This window comes from Balaenoptera borealis (assembly GCF_965194805.1).
Source record: "Balaenoptera borealis genome assembly, chromosome: 3".
In the NCBI taxonomy this organism is placed as follows: Eukaryota; Metazoa; Chordata; class Mammalia; order Artiodactyla; family Balaenopteridae; genus Balaenoptera; species Balaenoptera borealis.
The window spans coordinates 172,800,403-172,815,209 of record NC_138866.1 but is presented as its reverse complement, the minus strand read 5'-3'; the positions used below and the strand labels follow the sequence as shown (position 1 = coordinate 172,815,209).

Below are 14,807 nucleotides of genomic sequence, written 5' to 3'. Positions count from 1 at the left end.
AAGAATTAAGCCTTTTGATTCTGTCAGAGAAAAGAAAGCACAACAGGGACTTTGGAATAAGGGGGACTTATGTGTTTCCTAACCAAGAAGAATCAACATGCCCTCCCATTATTCTGGAGATACCTGGCTCTCTAGGCTTTCTTAGTACTAACAGAAGCTCTGCCCTAAGTTTAAAGTTTGGGACCATTGAAATCTTAAAGAAACTCTCCTTCAAATGTTCATTTTATCTTTGGATTATTTGTCTTTATCCTTGAATTATTTGTCGTTGTAATCACCAACTATCCGAATCTTCCACTCTAAAAGTTATTTAATTGGCTTTACTTTAGGGAAGAAACAAGATCCTCTATAGGAGGAGCTTAAGGGATGATTTTTCCAACTCTAATAACAGACAAGTAGCATTTTTTTCCCCTAATTGTAAAATATTTTCCTTGGCTATTTATTATTCGTCTTTTGGAAGCACATGTAAGAATCTGAGTTTGGCTTAAAAGAAAAGTACTGATTCTCCCTAAGGGAGGCATAGTTTAGGTTCAGCTGCAGTACAGCAACAGCAGGTCCTGGTATTTTTACACTCGTGTTCAAGCACCTGACATTTAGGTTTTATTTGAATATAGAATTGTAAATATAACATGAACCAGTTATCACATAGCTCTTAAATATTGAGATCTAATTAATTCTCTCCAAGTTTAACAACTATAGTTGGTCAAAGTTCTAACCAGTTAGCTTTTGAGAAAGAGACAGAATCTTATCTTCCCAAATTATGGCCATGAACAGTTTCCACTGAGTGACTAAAAAATAAAACAAAACAAAACAAATAAAATCATTCAAAGTGGCTTAAACGATCAAAAAGAGATACAGTGGCTTACATGACTGAACCCTAAAGGTAGAGTTACTCCTCCTTGTCATCCAGGACCAGGTTTACTTCTGCAGCTGTCTGCCCTTGGCAATGTCAGCTTCACTTCTGGTTCTGCTGGGTGTCCGTTCACAACAGCCTGGGCTATACTTCCATTCATATCTAAGGACAGAGAAAGAAGGTGGTTACTCAAAGTTTTTCCAGAAGAGAGGACACTTCTCTCCCAGAAATTCCTCAGCAAGCATGGCCTGCAGGTTTACTGCCCTCCCCTGATGCAATAGCTCTGGCCAGTGAATGGGAGCCCAGCATTAGTGTCGACCCAGTCTACATGCCCCAGGTCAGTAGCCAGCAATGAAATCTGCTCCCCCCCAGTAAATGGGTTACATGCAGGACGTTTAGATATCAGTGTAAACAGAGCTATCAAGGGGAAGGGAGACAAAGTGGGGGAATGGGGAGGGGCAAAGGAGGGGTATATACTAATTCATACACCTGACTATATAGGGGGAACTCAAACCAAACTGCCTGAGTTTGAATCCAGGCCCTACCACTTGTTGGCTGTATGACCATGGGCAAGTCACTTGACCTCTCTTGTTGAGTGACAGGTAGGTCAATGATTTGCTTAATTGCTTATATCACAGGGCTTTTCTAAAATCCATGGCACTAAACCAAGCATTTATTACACTCTTCTTTGTGTGAGGCATGTGGAATTGGGAAGAACACGAAAGGGAGCAAAATGATGTTCTGCTTTCAAAGAGCCAGCAATTAAGGAGAGGAAATGAGAGCTCGGAGTTGGTGGTAAAAATAGATGGGATAGGGCTTCCCTGGTGGCGCAGTGGTTGAGAGTCTGTCTGCCAATTCAGGGGACGCGGGTTCGCGCCCTGGTCTGGGAGGATCCCATATGCCGCGGAGCAACTGGGCCCGTGAGCCACAACTACTGAGCCTGCGCGTCTGGAGCCTGGGCCCCGCAACAAGAGAGGCCGCGACAGTGAAAGGCCCGCGCACCGCGATGAAGAGGGGCCCCGCTTGCCGCAACTGGAGAAAGCCCTCGCACAGAAACGAAGACCCAACACAGCAAGCAAGCAAGCAAGCAAGCAAGCAAGCAAGCAAGCAAGCAAGCAATAAATAAATAAATAAATAAATAAATAAATAAATAAATAAATAAATAAATAAATAAATAAATAAATAAATAAATAAATAAAATACTGGCTTAACTCCAAAAAAAAAAAAATAGATGGGATAAGTTACATAGAAAAAATGTTTCCTAAAATGGCTTTTTTTTTCCTAATTAAATATTCTTTAATAGCGACCACATTTTCTAGTGTTTTTCAAATCCTATGTGAAGTTAATATGATTTTTCTAGACAGTCATTTATTAATAATAAATATCAACAATAATTAATAATCAGTCAATAAAACTACTAGAAAAAAGAGTAACTGCAACCAAACTGCAACTATAAAATGTGTAAAGTGTAATGTTCTTAATTGTCTAATGTTTAAGATAATGGAGAGGAACAGAGGTGAGGACCATTCAAAAATCACTGAAAGTTCTTCCTTGGAAGCATTTTTGTGCTTTCAGTGAAGTACGTGACAATTGGATATTCTGAACCTATTACCCAGGTCACAGAGCAAACCTCACTGTGGACACCTAGGAATTTGTCATTTCCCAGCCCACTAGTTCTTTCCTAAAGTTGGGAATAGACAGATTTCCTTTGTTCTAAGTAGAGTTTATTCTCGGAGGGGAAGTGCAGGTCAGCAAAGCAATTGAATAACTACCACCCCTAGAGGGAGCTATGGTGCCTTTTAAGTCACCGAAGTCGACTTTTCCCTCCCTTCCTCTCAGAGACCACTGCTGGTCCACTGGTCCCTGGGCATGCCTTCTTTCCAACTCTGAGTCCTCAGAATTTTGAACATCCTGCATTTACTTAGCGTTTTGGCCATTGTTTAAAAATATTGTCACGGTAAGATAACAATTCTGCAAAATGGCAGTAGCCCAACCACATTAATCCCAGACAGAAGGTACATATTGTCTTTTCATCAAAGAAACAGATGAAATACCACCATTGGTATTTATAACTACTGCTAACTTCCTTATATCCTTTTGGAAATACATAAATAAAATTCTCAGGATGGCAGAGAGAGGGAATGTTGATGAGTGCCTGGGGTGTTTAAGATGGAATCTTCAGGAAAGGAGCTCGCTGTCATTTCTACCCAGCTTTGTGGGGCTGGGGGACAGAGCCCTGTCTTTTCCTGTCTGTGTCCCCAGTGTGTGGCTCAGATTTACATACAATAAATGTATGCCGAGTCGATTTCAATTTTTTCCAGAACGTTTGTAAACCAACCCAGCTTAGATATGAATAAGAAAACAATGATATGAAAGAGAAAAACCACAGGACTGGGGTGGAGACTGGGGAAGATTGCAACGAAAATATTATCTCAAGAGAAGGGAGCAGCTGTGCAGGGCTCACTTAGAGCTGCAAGAACAACCGGTACTGGAAGAAGAAAAAAGTCCACAGCATTCCAGGAGTGATGGAGCTGGGAAAGAGCATTAGATGCTCTTGAGCCAGTCCCATTATCTTACAGATGAGAAGAGAGGTCCACGGCAGGAAATAACTTGCCCATGGGCTCTCAGCAGGTCAGAGGCAAAGGTGAGACCATGAATGATTTCATCCACCAGGTGACTCCCAGCTGCTCCACATGCTGGCGGCCACTTCACCCGTCCCAGACATCCAGAACAGAACTGGCTTGTCAAGAAGACATGGTTTCTTGAAAAACCAGGCGCCACCTCAGAGTTTCTGTCAAAGCTGCAGTGAGTATTTCCAGGGCTGAGCCAAGTGGCTTAAGGTTCGCCATCAGTTAGAAGTAAGGAAGTGGTGAGGCTCCCACCACTCACATTTTGCCTTGACCGTCCGAGTCCAATTCAGGGGATCACAGTCCTGAGCAAAGGACAGTCAAGAAGGGGCCCAGTTCTTCAAAACTCTTCAGAAGGTCTTTGAGGATTCTTGGCCCCAGAATTTCCAAAAGACCTAGATTACTTAGAAATACTTTGCTGGTGTGATGCAAGTTCAAATCTGAAGGTGTACAAGGAGAGATGTCGCCATGCACGCATACAAGGTACAACCGAATGCTGGAGTGAAGAAGGGATGGCCTCCAGCAGGAGCCAACGGTCCTAGCAAACCCCCTAGGCCTGTGGTGTTCTCCCACGCTAGCTCAAAAGTGTACTTTAAACACCTGCAAACACCTGAGCTGCACAGTAGTTACAACCTCCAAGATGGTCATTTTTTTAATATATGCTAAAACAAGTAAATGAGTGGGTACTGCTTCCATTCAATCAGTCATTCCATCCTGCAAGGTCTGGAAGTGGCAGTGTGGGGAAGGAAAAGGAGGATGCCTACGCCACCTCTGCATCCCAGGGGATAGAAGCTGTGGGAAGAAAACAGCATCCTTTGAAAGGTCTACTGGGAAAGCAATGGCCTCCGGGAAGAGCTAGGCTTCACTTAGAGCAAGAAGATGGAAGAAAGGATTAAAGAAGAATTTGCAAATATACAGAAGTGTGCTGCTGGCAGGCCATGAATTTGAAAGCACTGTAGGAGAGTCAGGGTTTGGTGGGGCGTAGGTGTTGGGGACAGAAAAGGGCGTGTTCAGAGCTGCATGGAGATGAGAATCCAGGGGATGGGGAAGTGCTGGGAGCCCTGAGTCCTGCACTTCTAGGGGTGCTTGGAGTAGACGGGGCTGCGATGCTTTTCTCAGATCCCCAGCCCCCTTTCCAGGAATGAAGTATTCATGTCCCAGCCGCTGGGATGTTGGTGCTGACAGCTCTTAGGTGAGCCCTCCTGCAGGAGCTGCCCATGGATGAAGAGAGCTCCCTTGCTCAACATCACACCCATTCCTGGCACCCCTGCCCCACTGTGACCAGTCCGTGCTGAGTCTGAATATCTGTCCCCTTGGCCTACCTCGCTCACAGCCACTCAGAAAGACCACGAGAGCTTCAGAGCTCTCCTAGCGTTGCAGGGTCTGTGCAGGTTCCTGCTGCAATTGCACTGCCTCCGCCCCATCCCGCTGCCTCCCCTTCCCCCGCGGCTGGTGCTGCTGAGAGAACTCACCAGGGGAACCACCTGTGTGCAAATCTCCTGCACAGGGAACTCCATCTGTGACACACAGGATGTGGTGAGATGAACCCTGAGACTCTCAAAGCAAGTGGTGAGGGGAGACTGTGAGTGAGAGCTGGGATGGGTTAGGGCCAGGTCCTAGCTGGGGGGTCTTGCCAGGAATCCACAAGCTCTGAGGTCCCCTTCTCACCCCCAGAGCACAGCATTCTGAGGCTGTACTCACTGTAGGACTCATACTGTTTGATATGCTCCAAGGGAAGGGAAGAGACAAAAATGATTAACCTTCTGCCCGAAGACCTTGTAGACATTTTCATTTCTATGTTGAACCCTTAACAAAAGCTCAAATAGCCACTGTAGTAGCCTGGATTATTATCAAAGTTTTCTCAGCACTAGTCCACACGGGGGCTGCTCCTTCAGCCTGCTTCCTGGAGTGAAACACAAAAACTTACCCTCAAAGATTGTATCATAAGAGTGAGAAATAGCCCTTTGTCGGAAACCACTGAGATTTTCAATCATTTGCTACTGCAGCATGATTTAGCCTCACTGGATTAATACAGACTCGGAGAACAGGGGTCGGCAAACTGTAAAGAGCCAGAAAGTAAATATTTTAGGCTTTGCAGGCCATCCAGTCTGTCAAGACTATTAAGTCTACCATTCTCATGCAAAGCACTCATAGACTATAGGTAAGCAAATGAGCATGGCAATGTTCCAATAAAACTTTATCTACAAAAACAAATAGCAGCCCAGATTTGACCCTTGGGAAATAGTTGGCTGATCCCTGATGTAGATCCTCCTGGGGATGTCACTGACGTAGTTTAGCCACTGGCTGAAAATCCTACAGGTAATTGCCTAAAATCACATCTTTGCGAATTTTACCCACACAGTGTTGTATTGGTATGTTTTATATTAAAGATTATGTTCTTAGAGTCCATTTATTTAGTAAGGCTTAAAGGGATGAAAAGGCAAAGGATGGCAGATTTAATATTTCTTGATGGGAGAGGAGGGTATCTTTGCCAGCACAAAGCCTTCAAAAACAACTGGGAAGACCTGGAGAAAAAGAATTGGAGAGGAAAGATAGATGGCTGAACTAGGGATAAAAAGAAGGGAAATGGAAACATGAAGAGAAATAATACAAGGGTGAGAGAAAATGGAGTGAAGCTAGAATTCCTTACTTGGCTTTTTTCAGTCCCAGGACCAGACAGAATGTTTATTCCTCTACTGCCACCTTCAGTTCTTTAAAGATCCTGGCTCTCATTTGCAATTTCCACTATGGGGCTAAATCACCCAGGATGCAACTCCTATAGGTGCTTTTTCCATTTTTTATTTTAGCTACAACTTGTTGAAATCCACAGGGGTTCATAAATGGCAGAACTTGAGTAAATGATTTTTGAATGGAGGAAAGAGTACAAGATCAAGGATTGTGGATAAATATGGGCCAAGATTAATGTCAGGATGGGATGGGAGAAACATGAAGCAGAGTTGGGGGTCCAGGGACAGAGGAACCTTGGAGAAAGAGCCTAATTCTATAAGTTAGAGAAGCGAGTTTGCATGCATCTGGGCAATTCCACAAAAGTGGTACAGTAAATTGATATCAATAGATTATTAATTATGACTGGGATCTGGAGGTGTGAATTGCAAGCAAAATTATGGAAGGCAAAATAGCTCTGGGTATATCTGGGATAGAAAATCAGGGCTTAACTATCTCCTCTGCACTTTATCATGCCTGGTCAGGGAATCAATGGTAATAAGATCACGGGGATATAATCTTTTTACAAATTAACCAAATCTACTCTATCATTGCATTATGGCTATCTGTTTAAGAGTCCGTCTACATTGTAAGTAACTTGGGGCAGAAACAAGTCTTTTTCATCATTGTAAATCCAGCATTCACTATAGCAGCTGTCCAAAAGTTAGCAGTCAATGAATTCCTGTTGAATTAAATTGTTTCCTTTCAATGATAAAATGCAGAATTTTGAAAATTTCTTGTGGGAAATTATCAATTCATCGATGGAGATGGAGAATGCTTTGTCCCTGGAACCTCTAAGAATTTGCCATCTGTTTCCATGCCTCCATCCTAAAGCTACCCTTTTTCATTTCAATTCATTGTTTGCATAGAGTCCAAAGCAAATGGTCATATCTTTGCTCTAATAACTGCAGTTATAAGGGGCATTTAGTTTCACAGTGACCCCAGGCTGGGACTCTGGCTGCAGCCACTCTAAGTCTCTCCCAGAGATGTGCAGCCTGAGAAGAGAAAGACTGAACAGGAAATGTCCATTGTCACCCTCTCAGGGCATCTCCTGGCAAGTCAGTCAACCCTGGTCCAGCAGTGGGTGATGGAGCATGCACTGTCTAGGAGTCCATTATGATATAAAACAGCCAAGCTATTCAGAAGGTGGTATGCATTTGCTTCTGAAAATAAATTCACATAATAGTAGAGGTTCAGTTACCAAGATAATCAAAACAAAACTAGGATAATCAAATGGGGCATCGTACCTCAAGAAATAGCCATACCTGCTGTGTTATTAACCAAAGGGCACTTGAGTTTTGCTTTTCTCTTATGGTTGAGGACACTTCACTTGGTAAATGAGTATGCAACTCTCTTCTTACTCAGGTCAGAGGTCACTTCCTTTGGGAATCCCTTCCTGACCCTCTCCCCCACGCTCTCACTATTGGATCTGTGCCCCTCCTCCATTCACATTACTCTCATCATATCATATTGAAATGGTTTATGGAACCCTCTGCCTCCGGTGAATTCCTTTAGGGCAGGAACCATTTAATTGCCTCTGTCACTTCAACCCAAGCATCTAGTAGAGTCTCATTAAGTGTTTTTAAATGAGTCATTCATTCACTGATGGTTTATGGAGTCAAAGAAATCACAAATTGAATTCTAGGGATCATGGCAGCTTCTCAGCCTTGCTAAGCAAATCAGTCATGGGAGAAGCAAAATAATCCCACAGAATTTTCCATCACACTTGGCTGTTGGGGTCCTATGGACATCTCAGGGACTGGTGAGAAGACGTCAGAGATGCCCCAACAATGCTGTAATGGATATTTGCCATTCCGTCTTCACTCAAAGGGTGTCCTTTGTGATTTCTGAGCCACCTCACAATAGTTTTGGGCCATGGGAAGAGCCATGTGGAGATTGCTTGTGCTTCATTTTGCTTCAAGGTCCAAGTGACCTTGAAACAGACTTCCTGTTGATCTTTATACCTAGAGGTCCCTTAGCCATTTAAAGGCATAGGAACTTTCTATTAAGATTTGAATTATCTTTCAGTTCTGATCAGTTCTTCTCAAAAGAACACTTTGCTTCAGAATCCATTGCAGTGTCCTTTCAGGAGAGATGTAGCTAGATGAAGGTCAATACCCACACCATACTCTTGCTTTATCTCTCAGCCAAATTAATAGATGTAAATGGGTGTCCATATGCATTCTCCAGCCAAGTAAACCATACTTGCAGAGCTGGACAAGTTCATTTTCTACAAAACTGATACAAATAACTGGATTCTGTTTCTAAGGGAGCACATATGTATAACTGTAGATATATCTACTGAGTCTTCCCTTGGGTCATAATTACTTGCAAAAGAGATCAGATCAGATTCAGACTGTGAGCCCTTTGAGCTCTATTAAGTTGCACATCCACTTAATAAGAACAATGGGCTACTCAGATTCCCTATTTGTAAAGTCAGGTATTGGGGGTGGGACCAGGTGACCCCCCCAGAGTCCTTCCAGTTCTAAGGAAACTCTAAATAAACATGTATGCCCTCAAGATCCAGAAACATCTCATTCCATCACCGGACATATTAAAGACCACCTTGAGGCAGGAGATAGATGGGCTCCAGGCTAGACATTTACAACTGGCCTCCTGTTCACACTACCTGGGCTGAGAAGAAGATGGGCTCCAGGCCGGACATTCATTACCAGCCCCCTGTTTACATTTTCTGAGGCAAGAGACAAACGGGCTCCAGGACTACATATTTATGAACAGACTCCTGTCTATATTTCGATATCTGCACTTCGGTATAAGAAACAGCAACAGGAATAGGGTAGATAACCGGACACTGGACACTTTTATGGCAGGGACAGAGAGGGGCTAAACCCTGTTAAAAGGGTTTATCAAGAGGTCATATATTTCCCATCCTTGGGGCAAGGGAAACATTGCACATGTGCAGAAAGGCTCCTTGGGGGTCAAAAGGAGGGGGCACCACCCCATAATATGTGATGCTAAGGCCATCCCATAGGCTGAAATCCATCTTGGAAAAACGTTGTGCACACAGGTTGGGGAGGGTCTTAGGGCAGGGCAGGTGCAGAAAAAGAAACCAGATAAGTGGCCAAAGGTAAACAAAGACCGGGAAGAACTGCCCTATATGAATGATTTAAACACCTCTTTACTGAGCGTCCTCATTAGGAAGGATGCCCACACCCCTCCTCTCCAGGTGTGCATCTCTGCCTTGCTTCTGTCTTAACTAAACAGTTTCTCTGTGTGCTCTCCCACTTGTTGTTGAGCTGTGTCTCAAATAATAAACTTTGTACCTGTTTTTACAGTTTTTGCCTCTGTGAGAAATGCATTTTTCACTGGGGGCAAGAGCCAGGGGGTGTGGTGGCCTGGATTCCTGGTTTTCAACCAGGCTCCCCAGGTTCAATTCCTGGGCAGGGAATTAAGATCTCCCTTCACGCCACCACTCACTGCTGCCTCTCCGAGATTAACCTGACCCAACACGGTCTTACTTCTAACTTGCAGTCACTTCATTTTCAGACCACTCACAGTCAAAATGCAGATTGTTTCAATTACCCACATGGATTAAGAAAACCACTGACGAGAAAGGAAGAGATTAGCCTGAACTATCCTTTAGGTTCTAGTGCATAATCCAAATTCCTAGGATATTTTACTACCCCAACTGTCTATGCTAGGTAGCTTTGGTCAGTTAATCTGCTATTTTGGGTCTCTGATATTCAATAACACTCACATACCTTCTGAAAGAAATTCAGTCTTGAAATTCTATAGGGTACTGTTTTTCTCATGGCCACTGGTTAGCTGACTTTATAAATGAACTGAGTAGTAGATTCTTATCATAAACAATACAGATTCCGGGAATCGTGTTAAGAAAAACACCGCTGTGGTACACTGAGCTTTTGTTATTTTTTACACAGAGCAAGGACTTCTTTATTCCACCAAACTTCATTGTTGCATTCAGGAGAATAGAACGAAAATATCTTTCTATGGTTCTGTTGCATCTAATTGTTTATAAACAAATATACCTGGAGGCAAATGATTCTAAAAAAAAGAACAATGGGCTAATTGCTTTTAATGGGCAGCAGTTTGCGACAACATTGTCAAAATTCCAGCACCATTTAATTCCCTTTTTGTTTTGTTTTAAGGACACCATTTTCACATGGAAGATCTGCAGAGCATTGATTGTCATTTTTCCAGTTCAAACATGGGTTCGTTTATCTTTTGGCTGCGAGAGAAATAGGGCTGTAGCCAATGCACTGCAATTGGAAGCGCCCCCCATGCTGTGGAGCAGACAGTAGACACTTAGTAACTACTTGTTGAAACAATACAAACATTTTCGGTCAAGAGCAAGTTATTTTCCTGAAAATACAGTTCTAGGCAGGCAAAGGCACAATACCAACTTTTAAAGTAAACACATATATATTATGCTCTGTGATTGGCTCTATTACTGTTAAAATCATTTCCTTTCTAACCCAAGACTCTCAGCTGAATAGCCTAAGCTTTGAGAGTTCAGCAGAAAGACTTCCCTTTCTGGCAGTTTTGGAGTTGGGAAAAACTAAAAATGCTCCTTCTATAAAACTAAAGATAATAAGGCAAGAGAAATACAGTGGCCAAAAATGACCGAGAAACTTAAACTAGAAAGATAAGAATAAGCTGGTAATATTAGATAGCTCTACAGGGTTTTACATGTTTTTGCAGCCAAATGGTTAGGTTGTTAATCCTAAATAATGATAAGACCTTGAGCCTTTTTGAGGAAAGGGAGATTGAACTGAGGCTTCTGAGTCAAGAGAGATTCCAGAAGGTTTTACCCCTCTGCAAAAAGTAAACTGTAACGACAACAAAATGCCATCCAAAAAAGGAAGACTGTTTATCTTGGCCTAGACTTTGGATGGAAAAAATAATTATCTCTCTCAAAAATGTATAATCATGAGCCTGTTCCATTGTCTGGAGATGTTCGAGCCCCAAAGCTAACCACCACAGCAACCAAAAGTCCTGCCAGGGCTTCCCTGGTGGCGCAGTGGTTGAGAGTCTGCCTGCCAATGCAGGGGACACGGGTTCGAGCCCTGGTCTGGGAAGATCCCACATGCCGCGGAGGAGCAACTAAGCCCGTGAGCCACAACTACTGAGCCTGCGCGTCTGGAGCCTGTGCTCCGCAACAAGAGAGGCCACGATAGTGAGAGGCCCGCGCACCGCGATGAAGAGTGGCCCCCGCTTGCCGCAACTAGAGAAAGCCCTCGCACAGAAACGAGGACCCAACACAGACAAAAATTAATTAATTAATTAATTAATTAAAAAAAAAAAAAGTCGTGCCAACCTGGAAATCTCCTTAGCAGAGGAAGTTAAAAACTGCTCTAGAGGTTGTACAAGATTCCCACCACTTAAGATGAGTTCACAATCCAAAATTTACAAATAAACAAGTCAACCATACTGAAAATCAAACTACTCAACATATGGTGGAAGAACGTCAAATAACTAAATTTTCAGAGACAAGAAGCAAGTATAAATATAATAAAGACATATATGTATTAATAAGTATAATATGCCCCGCGTCAATGAGCGCCGCGACGGCAAGGACAGCGCCTCGCTCGTCGTAGGCGTGCGGGTCTTGGCGGACCTTAATCAACAAGCGCCGGCGCCCGCCCCCGCGGAGCGCAGAGAGGGCGCCGCAGCCCGGAAGGCGAGGACCCCCGGCCGCCTGCCGCCCGCCCCACCACCCGCCCCCGACCCACCTCCCCCGGCGCCGACGGCGTGGCGGCCGCGCCCCTCAGCCCGGCGTGGAGCGAGCCCGAGCCCGAGGCGGGGCTGGAGCCGGAGCGAGAGCTGGGGGCCGCGGGGAGCGGCGAGCCCGGCCTCAGACAAAGGGGCCAGCGGGGTCGAAGTCGCGCCGACCTCGAGTCCCCGCAGAGAAAGCACAAGTGCCACTGCGCGGGCTGCGAGAAAGTTTACAGGAAATCCTCGCACCTCAAGGCGCACCTGAGAACTCACACAGGGGAGCGCCCCTTCGCCTGCAGCTGGCAGGACTGCAACAAGAAGTTCGCGCGCTCTGACGAGCTGGCGCGGCACTACCGCACGCACACGGGCGAGAAATTCAGCTGGCCCATCTGCGACAAGCGCTTCATGCGCAGCGACCACCTGACCAAGCACGCGCGCCGCCACGCCAACTTCCACCTGGGGATGCTGCAGCGGCGCGGCGGGGGCTCGCGGACCCGCTCGCTCAGCGACTACAGCCGCTCGGACGCCAGCAGCCCCACCATCAGCCCGGCCAGCTCGCCCTGAGCGCCGGCGGCGGGGCGGGGTGGGGCGGGGGCCGCGGCAAGCCACGCCCCATCCTTACCACGCCCACCCTAGGCCCCGCCCAGCCCCGCGGCCCCTCCTCCTTACCACAGCCATGAGCAGATGCTCTCACTTCCACCTGTGATTCCATGTCGTTTCCTTTTGTAATCAGAAGAGAGAGAACTTTATGAAGTCAATGACAACAAAAAAACGATTTTCTTCACCTCTGGTGTCAAATTTGTAAAAAAACAACGAAAAAGTTCCAAAAAACACCATCCACAATTGCACAAGAGACATACCCACGAAGGTGATTCTGCGGTGTTGAACCCCCCCTTTCTCAGGGATGGACATGTTCCACGAGGTCAGTAAGGACACCCCCTTCCTGCCGCCTTACTCTGTACATAGATTTGCACTCTGGAATTTTCTTTTAGGTTTGGGCACACACTGGGGGCAAAGCAGTGCAGGTGGAGCTCAGTGCAGGCGGCGGATAGGCCGGTCGGTTAGTTTGGAGCCGTGGTCACCGACCTTGTGCTTCCAGAGCAGACCCCTAAGCAGGGCCCGCGGCTCCCTCTTCCTGCCCCCTGCCCAGCTTCAGCCTCGCCCCAGCTGGCAGTGGGCTCAGAATGCAGACGGCTCAGAGGGACGCCTTAAGCCGTGATGGGTAAGGGGAGCACTCCCCAGGGAGACTGTAGGGGTCCTCGCCTCCGGGACCCTGCCCAGGTCCCCCTCGGAGCGCTGGAAGCAGAGATGCAAACCCGTGTTGGGCAGCAGGCCACACCATCTGATGTCCACATGGCCAGGGCCCCCGCCCGCTGCTGTGTCCCCGCAGAAGGCCCCAGGACCTTCCACCATTACACCACGTTCTCTGACTGGCCTCCTACAAGGGTGTCCAAAGGTGTCATTGGTGCGTCCAGTTCCCACGTTCTCCCCGACCGGCCCTGCTCTTGGGATGCCTTTGTTTGACACGATGTGTGAAGCGGGGCCACCTGGCCAGGCGCTCTGTGTGTGTGGCTTGCTGTGGCTGAGCTCGGCACTTCACAGAGACTGCTCCGTAGCAAGAGACCGGAACATTGTGACTTGGAACTTTGGGGGGTGGCGAGGCGGATGTCATGGGAAATGCAGTCAGAGAACGTGCATTCTCTTTCCTCCCTGGGGAGCACCGGACGGAAGTTGTGGGAAACGCTTTTTTCAGACTCACCGTGTCCCCAGCTCAGAATTAGTGAACCCTCAGCTTCTCCATGAGCCCTGTGTCCCCTGGACTCCTCCCTTCCCCTCCTCCTTTCCCCCTCCTACCTGGGAGGCCCTGGCACACCCCCGGCCTGTGGGGCACTAGGGTGCAGGGCCCCCACCGCCAGCCTTCCCCTGCTGACGGGGGCGGGCAGAGAGCTGGGGACGTCTCTCCCAGAGCTCTAACCTGGGCAGGTGGTTCAGGCCGGGCTCCGGCGCGCTCCTCAGCGGAGAGCTGAAGCCACCACCTGCCCAGTCTCCTCCCTTCCCTTCCCCCAGGGAGTCGGGGCCTGTAAATACAAGTCCCCGGGACAGTGTGTGTGAGTGTGTGTGTGTGTTGGGGCAGGGGGTGTGGGTTTAGGAAGCACTTGGGGTATCTTGCAGAGACCTCTGTTCATTGCCATGAGGAGGAATGATCCTTGGGACCTCAGAGGGCCGTAGAGGGGCTTCCCTGAGCCCAGAGTGCCTTGGTTGTGGTCATCCTGCTTCCACCCCAAGCCAATCACGGTGAGGGATGCAGCACAGAGGAACCCCAGAGACCCAGGCCCAGCTGGTGCTCGTAGCCCCTGGGCAGCTCCAGAGCAGATGGGCACCCTCTGTCCCTAGCAGCCAGGGGCAGGCAGTCTGCTGTCTGCAGCACTCCAGGTGCCCATTTCTAACTGCTGTGTGTCAGCTGGGATCAGCCAGTGGTGTGGTGGTGGCTTCTGAGTAGCATGGTAGCTCCCGAGCTGGGCGGGAGCATTGCTCTTGCTATGGGTGGGAACCAGGCGGGAATGGCGTGGGGTGAGGGGCGTGGCCCCACCCTGGCTCTCTTTGGGCTGTGTGACAGCCCTGCTCGCGTTTGGTCCAGGAGAGGGAATGGGACGTGCTGGCCACCTGGACGGAGCTGCGCCCTGAGCACCTGGGGTGAGAGCTCTTCACGCCTGGTTCCAAAGTGAGGCCCGGAAAGGCCCTCGGAGGTCCCTCCCAAAGTTGTTTCTGGGTGGGGCAGAGAAAGCCACACTCCGAATACACTTCATGTCTCAGGAACTCACATTCCAGGTTCAGGAATTTTATTCCAAATTCCTTTGGTGTGCTCGCCACGCACGGGTCCCTGAAGGCAGGGAGAAGGAGCCGCGTGC

The 14,807-nt window shown here is 47.3% G+C and overlaps 1 long non-coding RNA gene and 1 pseudogene across 2 annotated transcripts in view; one reads left to right on the top strand and one right to left on the bottom strand.

Annotated features, from left to right (window-relative positions):
• LOC309625721 overlaps positions 1-1,917 on the bottom strand; it is an 87,120-nt gene extending 85,203 nt beyond the window's left edge. Inside the window, exon 1 of the long non-coding RNA XR_014242703.1 lies at positions 864-1,917. This is a non-coding gene — a long non-coding RNA (uncharacterized lncRNA). The remainder of the gene's footprint in view (positions 1-863) is intronic.
• A 122-nt stretch (positions 1,918-2,039) lies between these two features.
• LOC309625847 (Krueppel-like factor 13 pseudogene) lies at positions 2,040-13,775 on the top strand (annotated as a pseudogene). The gene has a single exon. The product of its transcript is annotated as a Krueppel-like factor 13 pseudogene (transcript).
• Positions 13,776-14,807: the final 1,032 nt, after the last annotated feature.